Genomic DNA, 26,228 nt, shown 5'->3' with positions numbered 1-26,228 from the left:
TATACATTTAAAGAATATCCTTTCCCCTCTCCTCCACAAATTCATATGCTTTAGGACTCACAAAACTCGTTTGCTCAGAGCTGGACTAATTTCAGTTGTCTGGCTTCTCATTCTGGAGAAGGAAATGGCAACCCACTCCAGTATTCTTGCCTGGAGAATCCCAGGGACAGGAGCCTGGTGGGCTGCCATCTATGGGGTTGCACAGAGTAGGACACAACTAAAGCGACTTAGCAACGGCAGCAGGCTTCTCATTCAGACACATTCTACTTATGCCAGTTGATTTTTCAAGAGTAGTAGCAATTGTGCAGTCCTTGTACAGTGTAGGGTGGGTTTTCTAAGGGCTCTACGGCTGAAAGTAACACCAATTCCCAGGTTTCTTAGCGTGCCCCCAAGCATAATTTAGAAAAGATGAAATGCAAAATTGTTTGAGGGCCATTTGGAACACTGCAATCAAAGCGAATCACTGCCTTGCTCCTTGCATGAAATATACTCCAGTTGGATCAAAGATTGAAATATAAAAATCCAAGTTATAAAATACATAGGAGAATTATTATATGATATCAATGTGGAAGAAGACTTTTTAAGTTTGATACAAATCCCAGAGAATGTAGAAGAAAGAACTGATAAATTTTAGTGAATAAAAATGAAAACAAAAGTTCTCTGCTTGCAAAGAACTAATAAAGTGAAGAGACAACTGACAAATTGAGGAAAAAAAGCTGTTTATAACACATATCCCATAGAGTTTATTTCCTTAATATAAAAGGAGTTCCTACACAATAATAAGTAAAAGGATCAATAGGCTAACAGAAAAATAGGCAAAGTGTATTAACAGATAGTTTATAGAAAAAGAAATATAGATGATTTGTGAACATATAAAAAGTTGTTTAGTCAGCCTTCAGTTCAGTTCAGTGGCTTAAATAAGAGAAACACAAATTAAAACCGGAAAGATTGGCCAAGATCCAAAAGTTTGTAACACATTGTATAGGTGAAGATATTAGGAAGTAGGAAATTGTTGGTGCAAGAGTAAATCAGTACACCTTCCAGAAAGGGCAGATTAAATTAGACACAGCAGAGACTTCCCTGCGCACCAGTGGTTAAGACTCCACGTTTCCACTCTGGAGCAGGCAGGGGATTCCATCCCTGGTCACAGAACTAAGATCCCATGTGCCATAGGGTACCACACACAAAAAAGTTAGACACAGAAATGTCATTTCTAAAAATTAATCGCATAGATAGGTCTACATTTGTAAATTGCTACAAGTAGAAAAGTACACATTAGCAAAGTAATGCTCAAAAGTCTCCAAGCCAGGCTTCAGCAATACGTGAACTGTGAACTTCCAGATGTTCAAACTGGATTTAGAAAAGGCGGAGGAATCAGAGATCAAATTGCCAACATCTGCTGGATCATCAGAAAAGCAAGAGAGTTCCAGAAAAACATTTACTTCTGCTTTAGTGATTATGCCAAAGCTTTTGACTGGGTTGATCACAACAAACTGTGGAAAACTCTTCAAGAGATGGGAATACCAGACCACCTTACCTGTCTCCTGAGAAATCTGTATGCTCAAGAAGCAACAGTTAGAGTTGTACATGGAACAATGAACTGGTTCCAAATTGGGAAAGGAGTACTTATATGCAGAGTGAAGAAAGTGAAAGTCACTCAGTTAGTCCGACTCTTTGTGACCCCATGGACTAAACAGTCCATGGAATTCTCCAGGCCAGAATACTGGAGAGTGGGTAGCATTTCCCTTTTCCAGGGCATCTTCCAAACCCAGGGATCAAACCCAGGTCTTCCACATTGCAGGTGGATTCTTTAACAGCTGAGCCACAAGGGAAACCCTATATGCAGAGGACATCTTGTGAAATGCAGGGCTGGATAAAGCACAAGCTGGAATCAAGACTGCCGGGAGAAATACCAATAACCTCAGATATGCAGGTGACACCACCCTTATGGCAGAAAGCTAAGAGGAACTGAAGAGCCTCTTGATTAAAGTGAAAGGAGAGTGAAAAAGCTGGGTTAAAACTCAACATTCAGAAAACTAAGATCTTGGCATCCAGTCCCATCACTTCATGGCAAATAGATGGGGAAAAAGTGACAGATTTTATTTTCTTGGGCTCCAAAATCACTGCACATGGTGACTGTAGCCATGAAATTAGAAGACACTTGCTTCTTGGAAGAAAAGCTATGACAAACCTTGACAGCCTATTAAAAAGCAGAGACATTGCTGACAAAGGTCCATCTAGTCAAACCTATGGTTTTTCCAGTAGTCATGTATGGATGTGAGAGCTGGACTATAAAGAAAACTGAGCGCCAAAGAATGGATGCTTTTGAACTGTGGTTTTAGGGAAGACTCTTGAGAGTCCCTTGGACTGCAAGGAGATCAAACCAGTCAATCTTAAAGGAAATCAGTCCTGAATATTTATTAGAAGGACTGATGCTGAAGCTCCAATACTTTGGCTACCTAATATGAAGAAGTGACTCATTGGAAAAGACCCTGAAACTGGGAAAGATTGAAGGCAGGAGGGGAAGGGGATGACAGAGGATAAGATGGTTTAATGGCATCACCAACTTGATGGACACGAGTTTGAGCAGCCTTCGGGAGTTGGTGAAGGACAGGGAAGACTGGCGTGCTGCAGTTCATGGGATCACAAAGAGTCGGACACGACTGAAGGACTGAACTGAACTGACAAGTAGAAAGGCATTCATTGTACATTGTTTCTAGTAATAAAATGTTGGAAGCAAGTTGTCTATCAAAAGAAATTGACTAAATACTATGTAGCCATAAACAAGAAGAAAGCAGCTCCACTTAGATATGAAACCATCTTAAAGACGCATCATTAAAAGTGTAATATTCAGGGACAACACTGACTTTTAAATGGATATAGCCAATGCTTGGGCTTCCCTGATGGCTTAGATAGTAAAGAATCTGCGTATAATGCAGGAGACCCTGGTTCGATCCCTGAGTTGGGAAGATCCCCTGGAGAAGGGAATGGCAACCCACTCCAGGATTCTTGCCTGGAGATTTCCATGGACAGAGGAGCCTGGCTGGCTACAGTCCACGGGGTCGCAAAGAGTCGACATGACTGAGCGACTAACATACATATATTCAATGCTTCTGTTTTCATGGACTATCTGTTAAAGATAGTGGTTGCCTTTAAGTAGAGAACTAGAATGTGGGTGGGAAGACTTACTTTTATTACAAATCCTTTTGCCATTTTTGAATGTTCTTACCTCTTAAAATACTACATTTATTTATTAAAAATAAGAGATGTCCTATAACTAGGCTAGTGAATATCGGAGAATTGGTAGTTCTTTCTCTAAAAGGCACATTATTGGGTACACGGAGGAAAAGCAAGGTGGTTCAAGGCTTAAATATAAGATTATCCTCTGGTAATAACATTCTCACTCTAACAGTGATCTATGAATGGTTGCTGAAAATTTTCTGAATTATCCAAATCCCACTCAGGGTCTAACCTCAGGAGAACACAAAAGTCTAAAATCAAAGCCTAGTTAGCTGTATTGCAGTTATTTATCCAAAATCAGACTAAGCTGATAGATGGTACCCATGGGACCTGGCCAGCATTAGCTCTCAAAAAGGGAGGCCAAAGAGTTGAATTTGATAAAATTCATCTAGTACTGGTTAAAGAAGATGATGTTCTGTCTTAGTTTTCCTATAAAACTAATAACTGCATGATCTCCAAGTTGTGGTTAAAAACATGGCCTCTGAATATAAAGAGACCTGGGTTCAAATATGGTCTTTTTTTACATCTAGGCTTCAGCAATATGTGAACCGTGAACTTCCAGATGTTCAAGCAGGTTTTAGAAAAGGCAGAGGCACCAGAGATCAAATTGCCAACATCCGCTGGATCATGGAGAAAGCAAGAGAGTTCCAGAAAAACATCTATTTCTGCTTCATTGACTATGCCAAAGCCTTTGACTGTGTGGATCACAATAAACTGTGGAACATTCTGAAAGAGATGGGAATACCAGACCACCTGACCTGCCTCCTGAGGAACCTGTATGCAGTTCAGGAAGCAACAGTTAGAACTGGACATGGAACAACAGACTGGTTCCAAATAGGAAAAGGAGTACGTCAAGGCTGTATATTGTCACCTTGCTTATTTAACTTCTATGCAGAGTACATCATGAGGAATGCTGGGCTGGAAGAAGCACAAGCTGGAATCAAGATTGCTGGGAGAAATATCAATAGCCTCAAATATGCAGATGACACCACCCTTATGGCAGAAAGTGAAGAGGAACTCAAAAGCCTCTTGATGAAAGTAAAAGAGGAGAGTGAAAAGGTTGGCTTGAAGCTCAACATTCAGAAAACAAAGACCATGGCATCTGGTCCCATCACTTCATGGAAAATAGATGGGGAAACAGTAGTAACAGTGTCAGACTTTATTTTTTTGGGCTCCAAAATAACTGCAGATGCTGATTGCAGCCAGGAAATTATAAGACGCTTACTCCTTGGAAGGAAAGTTATGACCAACCGAGACAGCATATTAAAAAGCAGAGACATTACTTTGCCAACCAAAGTCCGTCTAGTCAAGGCTATGGTTTTTCCCGTGGTCATGTATGAATGTGAGAGTTGGACTGTGAAGAAAGCTGATTGCCGAAGAATTGATGCTTTTGAACTGTGGTGCTGGAGAAGACTCTTGAGAGTCCCTTGGACTGCAAGGAGATTCAACCAGTCCATTGTAGAGGAGATCAATCCTGGGTGTTCGTTGGAAGGACTGATGCTAAAGCTGAAACTCCAATACTTTGGCCACCTCATGCGAAGAGTTGACTCACTGGAAAAGACTCTGATGCTGGGAGGGATTGGGGGTAGGAGGAGACGAGGACAACAGAGAATGAGATGGCTGGATGGCATCACTGACTCGATGGACATGAGTTTGAGTGAACTCTGGGAGTTGGTGATGGACAGGGAGGCCTGGTGTGCTGCGATTCATGGGGTTGCAAAGAGTTGGACACGACTGAGTGACTGAACTGAACTGAACTGATCTTAGGTGAATGCCAATTCTCTGAGCCTCAGTTTACATACTCCCTAGTGGCTCAGACTGTAAAAAATCTGCCTACAGTGCAGGAGATCTGGGCTTGATCCCTGAGTTGGGAAGATGTCCTGGAGAAGGGAATGGCTATCCACTCCAGTATTCTTGCCTGGAGAATTCTATGGACAGAGGAGTCTGGTGGGCTACAGTCCATGGGGTCTCAAAGAGTCAGATACAACTGAGCAACTAACATTCAGTTCAGTTCAGTTCAGTTCAGTCGCTCAGTCGTGTCCGACTCTCCGCGACCCCATGAATCACAGCACGCCAGGCCTCCCTGTCCATCACCAACTCCCGGAGTACACTCAAACTCATGTCCACAGAGTCGGTGATGCCATCCAGCCATCTCATTCTCCGTCGTCTCCTTCTCCTCCCGCCCCCAACCACTAACATTACATTACATTAAAATAGCGATAATAATTTTTCACCTAAATGCTGCTGTGGATTAAAGAAAATAACAGAAAAAGCCCAGTACAGAGGCCAGTATGTAGTTGGTACTCACTGAAAAATATTATTATTTTCATTTACCTGCTTTTATTATCTCTGAAACTTAAGGTTCTAAAGATTGATTAACAATGGAAACAAAATTGAGTCAAATGTATAGCATAGTGTCATTAACAAGACCCAGCCTTCTAGGTAGGGTCTCTCAGAAGTTGAGAGAGGCTCCAGACCATTTTCACTCTCTCCTTCATTTTTTTTGAGGTTCTCTCTCTCTCATATATATATAAATATATATTTATATATATATGTCTTATTTTAAAATATATATATATATTTTAAAAATTGTTTTAAATGCTGTTTATGTCAAGTGTCGTGAAGTGTGTTTGTGTTATTCACATAAAAATAACATTTGAAACATTAATGTATGGTGCAAAACAGGTAGACATGTGGTAGATGAAAGTTTTACAGTGAATGTCTTCCTCTTTTAGGCACTGTGCATCTCTGGGACTGTATGGATGACCTCCTGAGATGAGAACATCAAACATCTATAGTTGAAGCTCTTCATGAATGTGAGAACCAGTCAAATGGCTGTCCTGATTCCCCAGCTCAGTGAAAGGCCCTGTTCTAAAGAGTAAGGCCCAATAAGCAGGCAAACCCCTCTGATACGTTTCTCTCTTCCAATTGCTCAGCATTTCTAACTTGCTAATGACAAAAGCCAGCATTTGTGTCTTGAGTCTTCATCTCAGGTGGCGTGACAGTCTTCAGTGCTAATCTGGGCAGGCTGCCCCTTGGAGGCCCAGATGATACCCTTGTAACTCAGGGAAAACTCAATTCATTCACATTTCCCTGTATAATGGAGAGTTGCTTCAGTCCAGTTAAAATCAAGAAATGATACAGTTAAAAGACTTTTCAAGAAGCAGGAAATAACTCCTAAGTGAGGGTCTTCAGTTGGATTCCAAAGAGAAATGGCCCATTTTCTCCCTGATTGAGTGAGTTTTTGCTGCTGACCTGTAAATTCTACCCTACTTCAAATTTGCTGGCTGAGAAATTAATAGAAACTGAGCTGGGAATTTTTTCTTTCTTACTCTTATGTGTGATGCCTTATTTAAAATAATTCAGACTCAAAGTGAATTTCTAGCAAATGGTGCTCTGGCTGCTATTAAATTTATTGATGGTGAATCCATCATCCCTGCTTTTTATGTATGATGTTGCTGATGTGGTGTTTTTTTTTTTTTTAACTCTATGGTGAGATTTTCTTAAAATTCACCTCTTCCATCTGCCCCATAGTGCTAAAAGGGACTTCAGGCTAAGATACTATTAAGCAAATTAATTTACCATGGTGAGATTTTACAGCAAAGTTTTGCAAAACCATTAAGTAAAGCACACTTGTTTCTAATATACTGGGATTTTTGATGCACTAAGATTTTATATAAATTTGTTATTTATCTTGATGAAAGCCAGATAAATAAATGCTCCTATTGTGCCTAATAACTCAACTTTTTGCTTTCACAAGGCCAGAGCAAGGCTGAAAGGAAATTCATCTCAAAGCTATTAAGAAAAACCAGATAGAAAAGGAGCATAAAAATAAAATGCACTATGGTGAAAGGGCCAGACCCTCTTACAGACTGCTCTACATCATCTCAGCTACGTATATGGAACAAAGATTTAGAGTTCTAAACAGAAATCAAGAATAGAAAGAAATGATGTGGGATGGCCTGAGAAAGAGATCAATCTATCCTGTGTTCAGAGGAGACACAGGGAGAAAAAGAAATCGTTTAGCAAAAAAAATCTCAACAGCCTAAACCAGAAATAACATATCCCACCCCCAAACTGCCATCATGGTCCCCATTTGAATACACCTCAAAAGCAGCCCTTGTTTCCATTGCTCAGTTTCCTGCCCAGGCTTGCAAGGAACTAAACAAAGGAAGTGAAGAAACCACCTGGGTGCCTAGGGAACTGGTTGGTTCTAACTTTTAAGTTGTCACTGAAGCCCTTGGTGGCCAGACTACAAAGAAATTCTGACCAGTGATTCGGACCTTGAGGTTTTCCTCTTAATAACCCACCTTGAGTGATTTTCTTTTAAAGTTCCTGCAACCGCACAGCCCAGAGCCTGATGTCTCTGTCTCCTTGTATCATCTTTTAGATGCCTGCATGTCTTAACTTTCCATCAAGTTGGAAGACCTTGTGAATTCCTGAAAAACCTAGATTTTTATTCCTATCTACCTAATGCAATTTCCTCAGCTGCAATATTTTTCTCATTTTTCTGGGTCCAAATCCTGTCTATCCCTCAAAGACTGGCTAAAGCTATTTCCAATTTGAGAAACTTTCTGTAGCAGCATTAGTCATTCTTAGTGGCCACCTTCTTCCTACGTTTGGAGAATCACCCTTTTAAGGCACTGTCCACTGTCCACTGGGTGCTCACTTTCCTGGCCTCCTTTGTACCTGTGATATGGCTATGGGACTTAGGCTCTCCCAGTGAAATGCCCCTTACCCTAACCTATCTATGAGAAGATCAGGGAGCATGCAGAATACATTCTGACAGCCAGTGGGGGCTGTAGCAGCGGAAGATAATCTGGATTCCAAAAGCAGGAACAGCTGTGCTTCCTGTAGCTGAATTCTGTGTTGGTCATGACTTCTGGGCAAGCAACACAGTCTGTGTCCAAAAGCAATGACCATGATGCATTTGACATTACAGTTGCCTGAATAATTTGGAGCATTTTCTTCTCACTTCTACAACCTCTAAGCCTGGTTCTTCAGTCTCCCAGAGATTCTGTAAGCTACCCACTAGTTTTTTCTTAATTAAAAAAAATACATTGTGTGTGTGTGTTTATTTTTGGTAGCCCCAGGCAGCTTGCAGGATCTCAGTTCCCCCATCACAGACTGAACTTAGGCCATGGCAGTGAAAACCCAGATTCCTAACCATGAGGCCCCTAGGGACCACCTCCCAACTAGTTTTGTTTTCAAGTTTTATTGATATATAATTCACCCATTTAAAGTGTACAATTCAATGTTTTAAAGTAAATTCACAGGACTGTGCAATGATAACCACAATCTAATTTTAGAATATTCTTGTCCTTCAAAGATAAAGCTCATATCCATTATCAGTCACTTTTCATTCCTCTGCCTACTTCGAGAGGTAGGCAACTACTACTCTGTTTTATTTGTTTATAGATTTCCCTATTCTGGATATTTCATATAAATGGAATCATACAACATGGTTTTTGAGGATTGGCTTTTTTTACTTGGTATTACATTTTCAAGATTCATCCATGTTGTAGCAGGTACTGGTAATTCATTCCTTTTTACTGTTGAATCCATTGTATGGATATCCCACATTTTATTTGTATATTAGTGGTTCAGTTCAGTTCAGTTCAGTCGCTCAGTCATGTCTGACTCTCTGCGACCCCGTGAATCACAGCACGCCGGCCTCCCTGTCCATCACCAACTCCCGGAGTTCACTCAAACTCATGTCCATCGAGTCGGTGATGCCATCCAGCCATCTCATTCTCTGTCGTCCCCTTCTCCTCCCGCCCCCAACCTTTCCCAGCATCAGAGTCTTTTCCAGTGAGTCAACTCGTCGCATGAGGTGGCCAAAGTATTGCAGTTTCAGTTTATATTAGTGGTTACTTAATGGATTAATGGATATTTGGATTGTTTCTACTTTCTGGATATTATGAATAATGTCTTTGTAAACATTTATGTGCAAGTTTTTGTCTAGATGTTATATCTTCATTTCTCTTGGGTATAAACCTGGGAGTGGAATTGCAGGTACAGTAACTATGGTAACTATGATTAAGCTTTTGCAGAATTGCTAAACTTTTTCTAGAGTGCCTGCACCATTTTGCAATATGTGGAAGTTCCAATTGCTCCACATCTTTGTCAAGTAATATTTATTATCTGTCTTTTTGATCATAGCCATTCTATTAAATGTAAAATGATACCTCACTGTGGTTTTGTCCATGCATGCTAAGTCTTGTCCAACTCTTTGCGACCCTATGGATTGTACTTACCAGGTTCCTCTGTCCATGGGATTCTCCAGGAAAGAATACTGGAGAGGGTTGCCATGCCCTCCTCCAGGGAATCTTTCTGACCCAGGGATTGAAATTGTGTCTCTTATGTCTCCTTCATTGATAGTCGTGTTCCTTACCACTAGCACCACTCGGAAGCCAGTTTTGCCCACTAGCAAAACTAAATTCTTTTGCTTAAATCTGGTCTTGCAAGTAGAGCCCTGAGTGATCCATTCCTTATCCAGCCCACACTGACCTGTCCTATCTCTGAGCTGTACTGCACAGTTGAGCATTTGTCCATTTTCTGGACAAGATCCTTTTCTTCTCTCCTAGGTTGTAATCTACTGGGGGTCAGAGTCCATCACCCACTTCCGTGTCTCTCCTGTGGTGACTGTCCTGGAGCTCAGCCCTTGTGATGCTTTAAGCATATACTTGTTAACTGGAAGACTATCGATTGTTTCATTAAAAGTTCCTTGTTTAGGAGAGAGAACAAGATGGTAGAGGAGTAGGTGGACGTGGAGTACATCTCTCTCCGTGGATACATCAGGAATACACCTTCAGACACAGAAGTGCAAGCAGAACACCAGCTGAGAGCAGACAGGAGTACTTGACCAGTGGAAAAGCATATATCAGTTCAGTTCAGTTCAGTCGCTTAGTCGTGTCCGACTCTTTGCGACCCCATGAACCACAGCACGCCAGGCCTCCCTGTCCATCACCAACTCCCGGAGTTCACTCAAACCCATGTCCATCGAGTCGGTGATGCCATCCAGCCATCTCATTCTCTGTCGTCCCCATATAGAACCACGCAAAACTCGCTAGGACATAGGAACTAGGGGGAAGAACAGTAGTGTTAGTAGGATGGGACCTGCCCTTGGCAGGTGGGGGAACTGAAGCAGGGGTCTGATCCCCACATAGAGGCAATTGTCTGAGTCAGAGGAGAAACATTTAAGGCTGAGAGTGAAACAGCTGATCTGTGGCAGCCTAAATAGAATGAGAATCAGATAGTCCTTGCCATAGCCATACATACCTTGGGCAGGAGCGCTGGTCCCCTGGAAGGTGCAGTGGCTGAGAGCGGGGTTTAGGGATTGTGGAGCAATCCCAGGGAGAGGGCTGCTGTTGATTGCAGAGAGATGGATCGAGGGGATGTGAGGGAGGAGACTGTGGTGGGAAATGCCTGTGGAGGAAAGCTGGACAGCCATGGAAGCAAGGTGACACTGCTGAGTCACATGTAGAGGGTGGAGCCATCACCATAGCCTCTCTCTCCCCACATGCCAACATTGGCAGCTGAAAAATAGAGAGGCTGGCCCATCAAATGCCTGACACACTGAATTACAGAGTAGGACCCCACCCAGGGTGCTCCTTTAAGTGCCTGGCACACTGAACAACAGAGAAGGATCCCAGGCAAGGAAACTTTCTAAGTGCCTGAATGGGCGGAGCTCCTGCGAAAAACTAGCCAAAGAGACCTTCTGATCACAAGCTACAAGAGGCTTGAAACAAGACTCTGATAGGGTCATAACTCCTGGTGGAGGATGTCCCTGCACTTGGCACCGCCAGAGTCCTCGTAAGCCAAGCAGCTTTGCAACCTTCACACTCAACTTACTGGGGCAGAGCTGCTACAGGCAAAAAAAGTCTTGCTTCTATGTGCGCGGGGTTGCTTCGGTCGTGTCCGACTCATTGTGACCCTGTAGACTGCGGGCTTCCAGGCTTCTCTGTCAGGGAGCGGGGTTCTCCAGGCAAGAATACTGGAGCGTATTGGCCAATATTGCTTGCCATACCCTTCTAGAGTTCTATATTTCCTGCTGCCCTAGCTGCCAACTCCCCTGAGTACCTGGTGCTGCCAGAACCCCTGCGACCCAAGCACCTGCACTACCTCCACACCTGGCCCTCACAGGGGCAAACCCAAGTCCTCCAGGGCAGCCTCAGGAACAAACCCCAGTAGACAACCCACAGGCAGAGGTGGAAATAAAACCACAATTGAAAAATCCCAGGGGCAGTGTGGCTAAGGAAGAAGATCCAAAACCTTCCCACCAGCTGTACAAACTGCAGATTAAATCCACATGATCAACTAGGCAGACTCTGTGTCTATGGAATATATAAAAGATCACTGAGAGCTCCCACAAAAGAAAACACACTAGTTCTGATAGCTGTGGACATTGAAGGCAAGAACACACAGGCGTAGGACCAGATTAGAATCTGAGCTGCCCCCAGAGCAGGTCCAGAGATCAATACAGGGTTGGAGGGCATCCTAGGGAGGTAAGGTGGACTGTGACTCCCAGTGAGGGAAAGGACTCTGACAGCAGTGACTCAAGAAAAACATTTATTGTTCTTATTTTTTGACTTGTTCCATAGAATCTTTTGGATTCTTTCTCTTTTTCCCCCCTTTTTTACCCTTTTGTTGTAGTTGTTAATTTTATTGGCACTATGAAATCCAATTAAGACTTTGAGCTTTTTTTTTCCTCAGTCACATTTTTTTATTGTTGTTATAAACCTCTGCCTCTACATTGGGCTTTTGCAGGTCTGTGGAGTTTTCCTTCTTTTTTTTTTCTTTTTTTAATTTTAATTTTTTAAACCTATTATTATTTTTTCTACATTTATTCCTTTGTTTGCTTTTCTTGTTGTTCTTTTCCCCTTGCAGTTAATCTTTAACGTATATAAATTTTCTTTATCTACCTCTATTTAACTTTGCATATCTATTCTTTCTTTCCTCTCAACAGATTTGTTAGTTTTATTTTCATTGCTCTATTCTGCACTTGGCACCTTGCTTTCATTTTGTTTTCCAGTTTGTGCTTTATTTAGTTTTGTTCTTAACTGGTAAATATAATTTTTTATTTCCTTTGTTCACCAGGTCAATCTACTGTATTTTTGTTGGACTGTTTTGACTTTGCTTATGGGTGTATTCCATTATTTTAATTATTATTTGCCTGATTTTGTAACTGCCATTTGTCTGGGATTCATCTTTGGTTTCTCACTTTTGGATATTTGTTTTAATCTCACTTAATGCCATAACAAACCATTTGTGGAATCTCTGTTCCTAATCAGAGATAGAGCCTTGAGCTTTGGAGTGGGAGCACTGACTCCAAGACCCTAGACTACCAGAGAACTAACCCTCAGTTCAGTTCAGTTCAGTCACTCAGTCGTGTCCTACTCCTTGGGACCCCATGGACTGCAGCACACCAGGCTTCCCTGTCCATCATCAACCCCTGGAGGATACCCAAACTCATGTTCATTGAGTCGGTGATTTCATCCAACCATCTCACCCTCTGTCATTCCCTTCCCTTCTCCTCCTGCCCTCAATCTTTCCTAGCATCAGAGTCTTTTCAACCCTAGGGAGTATCAAATAGTGAGAACAAACACAAACGAAACCACTTGAATACAAGACCCACCATCACTGAACCACCAGTAGCAACCTGTGCAGGACACCTCATCTAAACAACAAACAAAACAAAACTACAAACCCAGTCATCAGCAGAGAGGATTACCACCTCACTTAGCCTTGTCCATAAGAGGAAAAGCAAGCAAACAAACAAAAACTCAGCACAAATCTCACCCTATACGAAGTTACACAATCCACTGGACCAACCTTAGGAGGGCAGAAACCAAAAAGAAGAAAGAATTCAACCTTCTTCAAGGAAAGAATTCAACTTTCCTTGAAGCCTGAGAAAAGGAGACCTCAAACACAATAAGATTAAAAAAAATAATGAAAAGGCAGAGAAATACTACACAAATGAAGGAACAAACTAGAAACACAGAAGTCCAAAGAAATGAAGAGGAAATAAGCAAACTACCTGAAAAAGAATTCAGAACAATGACAGTAAAGATGATCAAAAACCTTGAAAACAAAATGAAGAAAATGCAAGAATCAATTAACAAAGACCTAGAAGATTTAAAGAAAAAACATACAGAGGTAAACAACACAATTACTGAAATTAAAAATACTCTGGAAGGAATCAATAGCAGAATATCTGAAGCAGAAGAATGAATCTCAGTGAGCTAGAAGACAAAATGGTAGAAATAACTTCTGAAGAGCAGAATAAGTAAAAAGGATGAAAAGAACTGAGGATAGTCTCAGAGACCTCAGGGACAATTTCAAATGCACCAACATTTGAATTATAGGGATCTCAGAAGAAGAAGAAAAAAAGAAAGGGTATGAGAAATATTTTGAAGAGATTATAGTTGAAAATTTCCCCAACATGAAAAAGGAAATAGTCAATCAAGTTCAAGAGGCACAAAGAGTCCCATACAGGATAAGCCTAAGGAGAAACATGCCAACACACGTACTAAGCAAACTAACAAAGACTAAACGCAAAGAAGGAATATTAAAAGTAGCAAGGGAGAAGCAACAAGTAATATACAAAGGAAACCCCATATGCTTAACAGCTGATCTTTCAGCAGAAACTCTGCAGGCCAGAAAGGAATGGCAGGATATATTTAAAGTACTGAAAGGGAAAAGTCTACAAGCAAGATTACCCTACCCAGCAAAGATCTCATTCAAAATTTGATGGAGAAATAAAAAGCTTTTCAGACAAGCAAAAGTGAAGAGAATTCAGCACCACCAAACCAGCTTTACAACAAACGTTCAGTTCAGTTCAGTTCAGTCTCTCAGTCACGTCTGACTCTTTGCGACCCCATGAATCACAACACGCCAGGCCTCCCTGTCCATCACCAACTCCCGGAGTTCACTCAAACTCATGGCCATCGAGTTGGTGATGCCATCCAGCCATCTCATTCTCTGTCGTCCCCGTCTCCTCCCACCCCCAATCCCTCCCAGCATCAGAGTCTTTTCCAGTGAGTCAACTCGTCGCATGAGGTGGCCAAAGTATTGCAGTTTCAGCTTTAGCATCAGTCCTTCCAATGAACACCCAGGATTGATCTTCTTTAGAATGGACTGGTTGGATCTTCTTGCAGTCAAAGGGACTCTCAAGAGTCTTCTCCAGCACCACAGTTCAAAAGCATCAATTCTTCGGTGATCAGCTTTCTTCACAGTCCAACTCTCACATCCATACATGACCACTGGAAAAACCATAGCCTTGACTAGACAGACCTTGGTCAACAAATGTTAAAGGGACTTAAATAGTCAAGAAATACAAGAGAAGGAAAAAGATCTATAAAATCAACCCCAAACAATTAAGAAAGGCAATAAGAACATACATATCAAGAATGACTTTAAATGTAAATTGATTAAATGCTCCAACCAAAAGACACAGACTGGCTGAATGGATACAAAAACAAGACCCATATATGTGCTGTCTACAAGAAACACACTTCAGACCTAAAGAAACATATAGACTGAAAGTGAGAGGATGGAAAAACATATTCCATATAAATGGGAAACAAAAAAAAGCTGGAGTAGCAATCCTCATATCAGAAAAGATATCAGACCTTAAAATAAAGATTACAAGAGATAAGGAAGGACACTACATAATGATCAAGGGATCAATCCAAGAGGAAGACATAACAACGGTAAATATTTATGCACTCAACATAGGAGCACATCAATACATAACACAAAAACTAACAGACATAAAAGGAGAAATTGACAGTAACACAGTAATAGTAGGAAACTTTAACACCCCACCCACACCAATGGCTGCTGCTGCTGCTAAGTCGTTGCAGTTGTATCCGACTCTGTGCAACCCCACAGATGGCAGCCAACCAGGCTCCTCTGTCCATGGGATTCTCTAGGCAAGAATGCTGGAGTGGGTTGCCATTTCTTTCTCCTCACAGCAATGGAGAGATCATCAAAACAGAAAATTAATAAGGAAACACAAGCCTTAAATGATACATTAGACAAGATGGATCTCATTGATATCTTCAAGACATTCAAAATGCAGAATTCACTTTCTTCTTTAGTGCACGTGGAACATTCTCCAGGATAGACCACATCTTGGGTCAAAAATCAAACCTTAGTAAATTTGAGAAAATTGAAATCATATCAAGCATCTTCTCCAACCACAATGCTATGAGATTTGATATCAATTATAAGAAAAAAACTGTAAGAAACACAAACATATGGAGATTAAGCAACACATTTCTAAATAACCAACAGGTTACTGGAGAAATCAAAAGGGAAATCAAAAAATTTCTAGAAACAAATGACAATGAAACATGACAACTCAAAACCTATAGGATTCAGCAAAAGCAGTTCTAAGAGGGAAGTTAATAGCAATACAATCCTACCTTAAGAAACGAGAAAGATATCAAATAGACAACCTAACTGTACACCTAAAACAACTGGAAAAGAAGAAAAAAACATCAAAATTAGTAGAAGGAAAGAAATCATAAAGATCTGAGCAGAAATAAATGAAAAAGAAAGAAAAAATATTAAAATTAACAAAACTAAAAGCTGGTTCTTCGAGAAGATAAACAAAATTGATAAAACTTTGGCCAGACTCATCAAGAAAAAAAGAAAAGAATCAACTCAACAAAATTAGAAATGAAACAGGAGCAGTTACAACAGACAATGCAGAAATACAAAGGATTATAAGAGACTATTTGAACAACTATATGGCAATAAAATAGATAACCTGGAAGAAATGCACAGATCCTTAGAAAAGTTCAATCTTCTAAGACTGAACCAGAAAGAAACAGAAATTATGAACAACCCAATTACAAACACTGAAATTGAAGGTGTGATCAAAGATCTCCTAAAAAACAGAAGCCCAGGACCAGATGGCTTCACAGGAGAAATCTATCAAACATTCAGAGAAGAGCTAGTGCCTATCCTTCTAAGACTCTTTCAAAAAATTTCAGAAGAAGGAACTCATTCTACAAGGCCACCTTCACCCTGATGCCAAAACCAGACAAAGACACACACACAAAAAGAAAACTACAGTCCAATATCACTGATGAACATAGATGCAAAAATCATTAACAAAATTTTAGCAAACAGAATTCAGCAACACATCAAAAAACTCATACACCATGATCAGTTCAGTTCAGTTCAGTCGCTCAGTCGTGTCCGACTCTCCGCGACCCCATGAATCACAGCACGCCAGGCCTCCCTGTCCATCACCAACTCCCGGAGTACACTCAAACTCATGTCCACAGAGTCGGTGATGCCATCCAGCCATCTCATTCTCCGTCGTCCCCTTCTCCTCCCGCCCCCAACCTTTCCCAGCATCACAGTCTTTTCCAGTGAGTCAACTCGTCTCATGAGGTGGCCAAAGTATTGCAGTTTCAGCTTTAGCATCAGTCCCTCCAATGAACATCCAGGATTGATCTCCTTTAGAATGGACTGGTTGGATCTCCTTGCAGTATAAGCAAGTTGAGTTTATTCCAGGGATGCAAGGATTCTTCAATATACGCAAATCAATCAAGGTGATACACCATATTAACAAACTGAAAGATAAAAAAACATATGATAATTTCAATAGATGCAGAAAAAGCCTTTGACAAAATTCAGCACCCATTTATGATTAAAACTCTTCAAAATATCGGCATAGAAAGAACCTACCTCAACATGGTAAAGGCCATATATGATAAGCCTACAGTAAACATTATTCTCAATGGTGAAAAACTGAAAGCATTCCCCCTAAGATCAGGAACAAGACAAGGGTGTCCACTTTTGCCACTATTATTCAACATAGTTCTGGAAGTCCTAGCTACAGCACTCAGAGAAGGAAAAGAAATAAAAGGAATCCAGATCAGAAAAGGAGTAAAGCTCTCACAGTTTTCAGATGACATGATACTGTACATAGAAAACCCTAAACATTGTATCAGAAAATTCCTAGAGCTAATCAGTGAATTTAGCAATGTTGCAGGATACAAAATCAATACACAGAAATCACTTGCATTTCTATCTACTAACAATGAAAAATCAGAAAGAGAAATTAAGGACTCAATCCCATTCATCATTGCAATGAAAAGAATTAAATAACTAGGAATAAACCTACCTAAGGAGACAAAAGAACTGTACACAGAAAATTATAAGACAGTAATGAAAGAAATCAAAGATGACATAAAGATGGAGAGATATTCCATGTTCCTGGGTAGGAAAAATATTATAAAACTGACTATACTACCAAAGGCGATCTACAGATTCAATACTATCCCTATCAAATTGCCAATGACATTTTTCACAGAACTAGAACAAAAAATTTCAGAATTCATATGGAAGCACAAAAGACCCTGAATAGCCAAAGCAGTCCAACAAAAGAAGAATGGAGCTGGAGGAATCAACCTTTCTGTATTCAGATTATACTACAAGGCTGCAGTCAACAAAACAGTATGGTACTGGCACAAAAACAGAAATACAGACCAATGGAACAATATAGAAAGCTCAGAAATAAACTCATGCACGTATGGGTACCTTATATTTGATAAAGGAGATGAGAGTATACAATGGGGCAAAGATAGCCTCTTCAATAAATAGAGCTGGGAAAACTGGACAGCTACATGTAAAAGAATGAAATTAGAACACTTCCTAACACCATACATGAAGATAAACTCAAAATGGATTAAAGACTTAAATGTAAAACCAGAAACTATAAAACTCTTAGAGGAAAACATAGGCAGAACACTCGATGACATAAATCAAAGCAAGATCCCCTATGACCCACCTCCTAGAGTAATGGAAACAAAAATAAAGTAAACAAGTGGGACCTGATTAATCTTAAAAGCTTTTGCACAGCAAAGGAAACTGTAAGCAAGGTGAAAAGACATCCCTCAGAGTGGGAGAAAATAATAGCAAATGAAACAACTGACAAAGAATTAATTTCCAAAACATACAAGCAGCTCATACAACTCAATACCAGAAAAACAAACAATGCAATCAAAAAGTGGGGAAAAGACCTAAACAGACATTTCTCCAAAGAAGACATAACCGACGGCTAACAAACACAGGATAAGATGCTCAACATCACTCATTGTTAGAGTTGAGCATTAGATCTTCAACATCACTCATTATTGATGCAAATCAAAACTGTCATGAGATATCACCTCAATCCTGTCAGAATGGCCCTCATCAAAAAGTCTACAAACAGTAAATGCTGGAGAGGGTGTGGAGAAAAGGGAATGCTCTTGTACTGTTGGTGGGAGTGTAAATTGATATAGCCACTATGGAAGACTGTATGACGATTCCTTTAAAAACTAGGATTAAAAGCACCATATGACCCAGCAATCCCACTCATAGGCATGAGGAAACCAAAACTGAAAAAGACAAATGTATCCCATTGTTCATTGCAGCACTATTTACAATTATTTATAACAACTAGAACATGGAAGCCACCTAGATGTCCATCGACAGAGGAATGGATAAAGAAGTTGTGATACATATACACAATGGAATATTACTTAGCCAAAAGGAGTGTCTTTGAGTCAGTTCTAATGAGGCGGATGAACCTAGAACCTATTATACAGAGTGAAGTAAGTCAGAAAGAGAAAGATAGATATCATATTCTGACACATATACATGAAATCTAGAAAAATGGTAGTGAAGAATTTGCTTACAGGGCAGCAATGGGGAAACGGACATGGAGAATAGACTTATGGACATGGGGAGAGGGGAGGAGAGGGTGAGATGTATGGAAAGAGTAACATGGAAATTTACATTACCATATGTAAAATAGATAGCAAACGGGAATTTGCTGTATGGCTCAGGAAACTCAAACAGGAGCTCTGTTTCAACCTAGAGAGGTAGGATGGAAGGGAGATAGGAGGGAAATTCAAAAGGGAGGGGATATATGTATACTTATGGCTGATTCATGTTGAGGTTTGACAGAAAACAGCAAAATTCTGTAAAGCAATTATCCTTCAATAAAAAAAAAAATCCTTGTTTGCTATACAGTTATGGAAATGTGTCTTTCATTCCCTCATTAAGGAGACTCAGTCAAGGAGGTGTGTAGCAGGTGCTGGGGACATGGATTTTGGAGATTGGTCATGCTTGGGTTCTAATTCTGTCTTTGCTGAGTATTAGCTCTGGGACCCATGGGTGAGTTAATTAACCTCTCTGAGCTTTGACTTTTTTATTTTCAAAGAGAGATGATAACAGATATCTCAGATAGGTGTTATGAAGGTTAAACTACATCCTGTATATAAAACAATAGAACAGTGGTGCATGGAAATTGTTCAATAAATATTAGTTTCCTCTGTACCCACACATTACCATCCAGATTCCTCCCTCAGTAATCTGGCTTTGAGATGCATCCTAGTTATGTTTGCTGTTTTATAAATTTACCAGGAAGATGGAGCAAGCCTGCTGCTTACCTGGATTAATTCATGTTCTTGCAAATGAGTATTGTGTTGCAGGGCTAAGACAGTGAAAATCAGGAAAGGAGGGAACGATGTTGCCCATACTCCATTTTGAGAATAAGAGCTGTTGATTTTAGAGAGGTCAGTTATGAAGCTGCCACTGAGAAGGCAGGAAAAGGATGCAAGGATGCCTGGGCTCTGCTGTTTACATGTCCTGTTTCCCCAAAGGACTTTTTTTTTGGGTTATGACCACATAGGCATAGAATCTTTTTGAAGCAAAGCTGATGTTTATTTCAGATGACCTATTTCTAAGTGCATTCTCGGATCTCACTGGAAGAAGCCATGTGTATACCACTGGCTGAAGAATTAATCATGGGGGAAGCTGGCATGAATGTTGGTGTGTTATGGGAAGATTGCTGTCTGTGGAAGCTGTCTTTATCCTTACTGCATTCAAAGAAAACTTCCATCCTGGAGGGCTTAAAATAAAACACCTAACTGAGTGAAACATTTTGTGACATGTTTGTGAAGGACTGAGCTGATATCTGTATGATAAACTAATGGGAGGTGAATCTGGTTTTTACGTGACTCTTATTTGGAGGAGAATATAACTCATTATTTATTTAGTGTTAATTTTTTCTCTAGCTACATGATTTAAATTCCTTTAGCAGAAGTCAAAGTCCTGCTACAGATTCCTTAGTTAGAGTTCAGATGCCAAATAAATCTGGAAGGGTTAACAGACTGATATTTCTATAAATGTGTAAATTGCTGAGTGCATGAGTAAGGTCTAGTAGTAATCAGAAGGAGGTGATCACAAGGGAACCAGATTCCTCAACAAGACATGTTATAGAGGAGAAAATGACACGTATAATGGGGAGGCTGCAGACCCAGAAATTAACTTCTTGGTTTTCCCAAAGTGAACCTTATCTGGATTCATTCAATCTTTCAACAAATATTTAGCAAGCATTTACTATAAAGTAGGTTCTGTACTGGGAATTTGGATGACAAGGCAGGGCCTTTATTGGAAGATCCTTTATTTTGTATAGAGTTTTGAGCCCAATATACCTCCTATAGCTTAGATCCTGGAGCTCAGAAGCCTGAATTCTAGCCTAGTTGGAGAAGACTCTTGAGAGTCCCTTGGACTGCAAGGAGATCCAACCAGTCCATTCTAAAGGAGATCAATCCTGGGTGTTCATTGGAAGGACTGATGCTAAAGCTGAAATTGCAATACTTTGGCCACCTCATGCGAAGAGTTGACTCACTGGAAAAGACTCTGATGCTGGGAGGGATTGGGGGCAGGAGGAGAAGGGGAGGACAGAGAATGAGATGGCTGGATGGCATCACTGACTCTGTGGACATGAGTTTGAGTGAACTCCGGGAGTTGGTGATGGACAGGGAGGCCTGGCGTGCTGTGATTCATGGGGTCGCAGAGAGTCGGACACGACTGAGCGACTGAACTGAACTGAACTGAACTGAAGCTTAGCTTGTGAGTATGAGAATAGGGTGGTGTCATCTACATATCTGAGGTTATTGATATTTCTTCCGTCAATCTTGATTCCAGCTTGTGCTTCTTCAGCCCAGCATTCCTCATGATGTACTCTGCATAGAAGTTAAGTAAGCAGAGTGACAATATACAGCCTTGACGTACTCCTTTTCCTATTTGGAACCAGTCTGTTGTTCCATGTACAGTTCTAACTGTTGCTTCCTGACCTGCATACAGGTTTCTCAAGAGGCAGGTCAGGTGGTCTGGTATTCCCATCTCTTTCAGAATTTTCCATAGTTTATTGTGATCCACACAGTCAAAGGCTTTGGCATAGTCAATGAAGCAGAAATAGATGTTTTTCTGGAACTCTCTTGCTTTCTCCATGATCCAGCGGATGTTGGCAATTTGATCTTTTCTAAAACCTGCTTGAACATCTGGAAGTTCATGGTTCACATACTGCTGAAGCCTGGCTTGGAGAATTTTGAGCATGACTTTACTAGCGTGTGAGATGAGTGCAATTGTGCGGTAGTTTAAGCATTCTTTGGCATTGCCTTTCTTTGGGATTGGAATGAAGACTGACCTTTTCCAGTCCTGTGGCCACTGCTGAGTTTCCAAATTTGCTGGCATATTGAGTGCAGCACTTTCACAGCATCATCTTTCAGGATTTGAAATAGCTCAACTGGAATTCTATCACCTCCACTAGCTTTGTTCGTAGTGATGCTTTCTAAGGCCCACTTGACTTCACATTCCAAGATGTCTGGCTCTAGGTGAGTGATCACGCCATCGTGATTATCTTGGTCAGAGGGACACCCAAAGTCGCAGCTCAACTAAGTCAGTTTGTTAGGGATGGCATTTGGGTGAGATTGAACAGAGCAGTGATTTTGTTGAGGTTGTTTCCATCTTATGACACACTCACTCACATACACATATTTATATATGTGTGTATGTGTGTGGGCTTCCCTGGTGGCTCAGCAGTAAAGTGTCTGCCTGCCAATGCAGAAGATGCAGGTTTGATTCCTGATCTGAGAAGATCCCCTGGAGAAGGAAATGGCAACTCACTCCTGGGAAATCCCATGGACAGAGGAACCTGGCAGGCTACAGCCCATGGGGTCACAAAGAGTCAGACATGATTAGTGACTGAGCATGTGCACGTGTATGTATGTATATATGTATATATATATATATATATATATATAGTTTTTCCAGCTAAGTAGGATGCAAAGTCATTTACTATGAGTTTGGGGGTGGTGGTGGAAGCACTGAGGGTTTGAGGAGACCAGTGATGTTGAGATCCATGGGGCTGTGTGATTAATAATCTTCAGAGGAGCTCTGTATTTAAGGTGAAGGAGCCTTGGAGGCCGAGAGTTGGCTTATCCCATTTGGAGTTTCACCAGGTGGGTTTAGCAGAGAATAAGCAAGAATGGGGATGGTGCAAATCAGAAAAAGAGGGATATAATTTATGGATCACTGACGGACATTTTCCATATTGTTGGAGGAGTGTGCAGGGGAATATCTGGATTTATAAATATATAAATTAGGGTAGGGTCCTTATTTCAAGTCAAGTTAATCTGACCAAGTGTTTTTTAAGTCCGTGTGTGTGTGTGTGTGTGTGTTTAGATGCTCAGTCATATCTGACTCTTTTCAACCCCAAGGATTGTAGCCCACCAGGCTCCTTTGTCCATGGGATTCTCCAGGCAAGAAAACTAGAGTGGATAGCCTTTCCCTTCTCCAGGGGATCATCCCAACCCAGGAATCGAACCCAGGTCTCCTGCATTACAGGAGGATTCTAAACTGTCTGAGCCACCAGGGAAGCCCTTTTAAGTCTCTACTACATGCTTAATTTCACAGCTGACAAACTCATATCAAATTTTAAATGATGAATTCAAACCGTAAGTCGGTAAAATCTCATTTTTGTCTAATTTTTCATAACAATGTGATTTGTGCAAAGTGAGGGACACCTGTGCCCAGACTTCACAGAAAGCTTGTAAAGACGTTGTGTCACCAAATTTAAAAAAAAAAAAGAAAATTAGCAATAACAACCCCCTTGTGGCTCATCTGATAAAGAATCTGCCTGCAATACAGGAGACCTGGTTTCAATCCCTGGGCTGGGAAGATCCCCCAGAGAAGGGAAAAGTCACCTACTCCAGTATTCTGGCCTGGAGAGTTCTGGCCTAAGTTGCAAAGAGTCAGACACAACTGAGCGACTTTCACTTTCACTTTCATCTACCAGTGAAGTAGAGATCAGCAAGAATTGTCATCTCCATATTGCCCGTGGGAAACTGAAGCAGGTTAAGACGCACCATTTCTTCAAGAGACCTTTGTATTCCAGAGCATGCCAGTTTCTGAATATGTGGTATATCATATAAACTTACAAACAAGAGCAGTGAGTAAATAAGCTATTGTTTATTAATATTTATGGAACCCCTGTGTCATGCTATAGCCTATGGTGAGTGCTATAAATTATTGAAATGAAGATGTGTGATGTACATTCCTGGACTTAAAACTTCTATAATCTGGTTAGAGAGACTGAAACTCAACATACTAAAAGTTTGCAAAGAATATTGCAATAAATAACAATTTGAGACAATGACAGGAAAAGTCCCGAGGCACGTGTGAGGCAACCAGTGAGTGAGATAGACAATAAATTGAAGGGAAGGGAAAAGGAGAGGTCAGAATGGGCTACAGTTGGCAATGAATACTTGGGGTAGGGGTGGGAATTTAACTGGACCTTTAGAGTCATCATTATCATCTTGCTTATAAAAAAGCAGTTGTATGCATATGAACCATCACGAGTCTCGTCTTGAAAGGACACTTTCAGACAGAAGTCTGAAAAGAGTCCCTTTTGAGTAAGTGGCAAGAGGAGGAGGCGATGGGAGAAAAGGCATGGAAGACTAACTTTATTAAAATCTCATTTCCCTCGCCTGTCCTGGGAACTGGCTTTGCTAGGTTAGTTTGAGTTCCCATAGGATTTTTACTACCTCATATCTGACCTGTGCCTAAAATCTCTGCACCTGTGACATACATGGGTGAACTCTGAAAGCGCCTTAGTTTTTGATGTTCTATTATGCTTTGTTCCTTCATGAAGAAAAAGTAAGAGAACTCTTCCTTGGGTTGGCAAAACACTGTGGCCTGGATAGAATCACAGCAGAGCAAGGTGCTACTGCTCTTCACTTCTCAGTTAGAAAGCTGGTGGTCAAGTGTTCTGAGAATACAGTTGAGTTCCCACTCATCTGAAGACTGGATGGTCAATTGATAGAAAGGTCACTGAATAATGGCCATCACTAGAGTCCTCTGAACTCTTACAGGGTACCTTCCAAGGAGCAGACTCACACTGGAACAACTCTTTAAGAATGGGTCCTTATGGCATAAGGAACTATATTCAATACCATGTAGTAACCTATAACGATGTGAAGAACTGACTCACTGGAAAAGACCCTGACGCTGGGAAAGATTGAAGGCAGGAGAAGAAGGGGATGACAGAGGATGAGATGATTGGATGGCACCACTGACTGGATGGACGTGAGTTTGAGCAAGCTCCGGGAGTTGGTGAGGGACAGGGAAGCCTGGCATGGTGCAGTTCATGGGGTCACAAAGAATCAGACACGACTGAGTGACTGAGCTGACAACCAATAATGGAAAAGAACTTGAAAAATATCTACCTCTGAATCACTTTGTTATACACCTGAAACTGAAACAATATTGTAAATCAACTATACTTCAATAAATTTTTTAAATAAAATGAGTCCTTGGCATCTGTGACCCGAAACTAGAAAGTTCTGAACTTGCCCATTCCCTTATAGGTTTCCAAATACACACTCACACTGTCTTTATTCCTTTGCACAAAAACCTCAGTCTCTTATTATCTTCTATAATGAAGGTAGAAGATCCATAAAGAGGAGTTTATTTGTTCATTAAATGAAAGCATTCAGCAATCTAAAACCCCATATTTAGAAACACAGTTGACTTGTGGTCAAAAAGAGGACCAGGGAAACAAGGGAAATCCCCTTTCCATTCCTAACATAAAATCTCTAGATATGAAAAATATTTTTCTGAGTCCATAGCTGACTTTGTAAGAAATAGAAATTTCCAGGTGTCAGAAATTAAAAGCAAATTCACAGAAGTAAATGCTACTTATGTCTTATGAGCAATCCCAGCACCTTAGAGTATGGATTTTAACAGTTGGAAAGGGTGGCAGTCAACACTTTAGGTCTGCGCATAGTGTAAGCTATAGCTGGGCTCCTTAAAGAGCATGGACCAGGCTCCCATCTTGGCTGTGAATATCAAGAGTCAGCTAAGAGAAATAAAGATCCTTATCATGTGCTGCCTATGCAGGCTCAAATTCTCACAATAACCTCATTGTATAGAAGCCCTGTGCCAAGAATTTAAACTAAAATATTTATGTGGAATCAGTGAATCCCATTGACACCCTAGCAAACATAGCCATGGAAAAACTTGATGGAGTCTTAACCACAATCCAGGACACAATGCAAAAGAGACTTTAATATTCTTTCAGATGTTTCAAAATAGAGAGGAAGAACAAAATTTGTAGGTAGGAACAGGATATCATTTTTTAAAAAGAAGGGATTTGAAAAAAAATCATGCAGTACAGTAGATTGTATCTTTCAAAATCATTGCTTATAGATGGCATCAACAATATTTTCCATTCCATATGCTGTTCTCTTACAATATGTCTTTTATATTCCTTGCATTGAGAGGTGGGGTCTGTGCCTCTTTCCTTGAGTGATATGGTTGTAATTCATTTGTAATTAATAGAATCTGGTATAAATAGTGCCGTGTGACTTCTTGAGGCTACCTCAGAAATATGAGGCAGTTTTTGTTTTGTTGACCGGATCACTTGTGCTCAAGTCCTGAGCTACCATGCAAGGAGTTCAACTGCCCAGGAGTTGTCAGGCCCATGAAAAATGCCTATATGCAGAGGTCCTGAGGCTACATAAATAAGGAGAGCTGTCTGGTTATCCATCACTTCTCTAGTCCTCTGCTCTTCCAGTTTTAACCACTGTCTGAATGCAACTGCATAAGAGACCCTAAGCAAGAACCTCTAACTG

Source organism: Moschus berezovskii, chromosome 11 (assembly GCF_049115385.1).
Source record: "Moschus berezovskii isolate FMDL1 chromosome 11, NW_MosBer_1.0, whole genome shotgun sequence".
Lineage (NCBI taxonomy): Eukaryota > Metazoa > Chordata > Mammalia > Artiodactyla > Moschidae > Moschus > Moschus berezovskii.
This window is presented reverse-complemented; position numbering follows the sequence as displayed.